The sequence below is a fragment of the Scylla paramamosain genome, chromosome 47 (assembly GCF_035594125.1).
Source record: "Scylla paramamosain isolate STU-SP2022 chromosome 47, ASM3559412v1, whole genome shotgun sequence".
Taxonomy (NCBI): Eukaryota; Metazoa; Arthropoda; class Malacostraca; order Decapoda; family Portunidae; genus Scylla; species Scylla paramamosain.
The window spans coordinates 3,837,501-3,840,000 of record NC_087197.1 but is presented as its reverse complement, the minus strand read 5'-3'; the positions used below and the strand labels follow the sequence as shown (position 1 = coordinate 3,840,000).

The window sequence follows — 2,500 nt, the reverse complement described above, 5'->3', positions numbered from 1 at the left end:
AGGTTAGGTTACGTTAGGTTAAGTTACGTTAGGTTAGGTTAGGTTAGGTTAGGTTAGGTTAGGTTAGGTTAGGTTAGGTTACGTTAGGTTAAGTTACGTTAGGTTAGGTTAGGTTAGGTTAGGTTAGGTTAGGTTAGGTTAGGTTAGGTTACGTTAGGTTAAGTTACGTTAGGTTAGGTTAGGTTAGGTTAGGTTAGGTTAGGTTAGGTTAGGTTACGTTACGTTAGGTTGGTGTGTGTGTGTGTGTGTGTGTGTGTGTGTGTGTGTTCATTTATTTATTAGAGGTTTAAATATTTGGTTTAGTTGGTCAGTCAGTCAGTCAGTCAGTCAATCAGTCAGTCAGTCAGTTTAATAGTCATTTAGCTGCTGGGTGGAATAGTTTGTTGGATAGTTAGATAGTTAGTTATTTGTTCATCTTCGTGGCCTTTCAAAATAGTCGATGTAAAAATTACACGGGTTTTCAAGTGTTTTCATGGTTCTAGCGACAGAGTAACAACATTTCTACATTACGAATAGGAGAAACACTCTTCAGAACCCGGTTAACCATCTCTGTGGCTTTCAAAATAGTCGAGGTGAGAGGGCACAGCGTTTCAGAATACGGGATTGGAAGGGGAAGGGAAAAAATAGCTGGCGTGGTGGGCGTGAGTGGCCGTAATAATATCAGGTAAGGTGGGCGTGGTGGCGGGCGTGTGGGCGTCAGGAGGGGCTGATCAGTAAGCATACATACTCGTACACTGTCACCATCACCATACCACCATCGTCACCACTATCACCATCACGATGAAAAAAGAAAGGAAAACTAAAGAAAAAAAAAAAAACGGACAAAAATAATCAATAAAAAAAATAATTAAATAAATCCTTAAAGAAAAAAGAGGAAAACGAGTCGGTCAGTTAGTTCGTTAGTTGCTTTGCGAGTGAGTGAACGAGTGTGTTCAATAATCAATAAGTTACAAGTTAGAAACAAAACAACACAGTCCCGGATTCAAGACGACACATTATTTCCCGCCAAAACATTTAAACCAAACAGCTCCGGCTCTAGGGACTGTTCTTTCCTTTCTTACCACTCTCTTGTCTAACAGAATGCGTCGGTATCATTACACATCTCAAGGTAACATCAGTGGCCGCCTTGATAGCGTCGCCTGCTTATCGGGAATGGAAATGTCATCCACTTAACTCGGAAATAACAAGACATGGCACACTGGCGTCTTGTTTGGGGGATGAAAGCTGTACGAGTATATCTTCGAGTTTTGATTGATCGATAAATAAATAGAGTGTTTGGATGAATGATTAATATACAGGATGATGGATTGATAGTATAAGAAATGATTGTGTTTGTTTGGGTTTGATAATAGATGAATATTGTTCGATAGATGGGTAGATAGATAGACATGAAGCCTGGACATGGGTGATAGACAGAGTATTGACAAACTGGTTGATGGATAGATATGCAACAATTACACGCTTTGGTTTGTCTAACGGACATATGATTAAACAGATGAATAGATAGACAAGTTAGATAAACGCTTGAATGAATAGATAAATAGATATATAGATAGATTAATACTCTGAACGAGAATAGATAGACAAATAAATAGAGAGATTAATAAATAGATTAGACGGCATAGCAGGCATGAGTCAGGTAGATGAATAGATAAATACACCGTTGGATGGATAGATAAATAAATAAAGGAATATACAATGAAGGTAGGTAAATAGATAGATTGACAGCGAGCTTAGAAAATGGATAGATCGACAAGCCGCAATATTAATACCAGCAAGGATAACTGAGCAGATAGGCGGCTGGATAAATAAATAAATACATAAACACAGAACTTCAGCACCACCATATTGGAAGCGACTGGCAAGTACACAAACCAATACAACAGTAAAAAACTCAAATTACACCTAAGCCAAACCATCTATGACACAAAAAACCACACAAGAACACGCAAATTAAATCTTAGTAGCAACACCATGCATGAGAAACGAGTAAAATAACAAAATGGTGGAGATAAAAATGAAAAGTAAAAAACAAGAATAGGCAACTATAACCAGCCGGGGAGAGGGAGGGCATGAAAGAAAACGAGACATTCTCAGTTGCCTTTTAGCAGTGAGGGAGGGAGGTTGCGCTCTGTCTCCCGGAACTATAACAGTGCTTTATGGTGAGTGCACACCCATCACGCCCGTACAGTAGCAAGCAACCACCCTTAGGATACAGGAGGAAAGGGGTGGAGGAAGAGGGACACACGGTGGAGGGAGGAGAAGGGAAAATAATACCATTCTCTCTCTCCCTCCTTTCCTCCCCAAATAGGAAGATCCCTCCTCCTCCTCCTCCTCTTCCTCCTCCTCCTCCTCCTCCTCCTCCTCCTCCTCCTCCTCCTCCTCCTCCTCGTGGTTCTCCTTCTCCTTTAGTTCCTTCTATTCCTACGTTTATTCTCCTCCTTTTTCGTCGTCTTCCTCCTCCTCCTCTTCGTTTAAGTCCCATGCTTTCTCTCTCTCT

At 40.7% G+C, this 2,500-nt stretch overlaps 1 protein-coding gene across 1 annotated transcript in view; it reads left to right on the top strand.

Annotated features, from left to right (window-relative positions):
• Positions 1-2,075: 2,075 nt before the first annotated feature.
• LOC135095007 (dystroglycan 1-like) overlaps positions 2,076-2,500 on the top strand; it is a 57,096-nt gene continuing 56,671 nt past the window's right edge. The window contains 1 exon segment of the mRNA XM_063995602.1: positions 2,076-2,162. The gene's annotated coding sequence lies outside the window, so the exon portion shown is untranslated.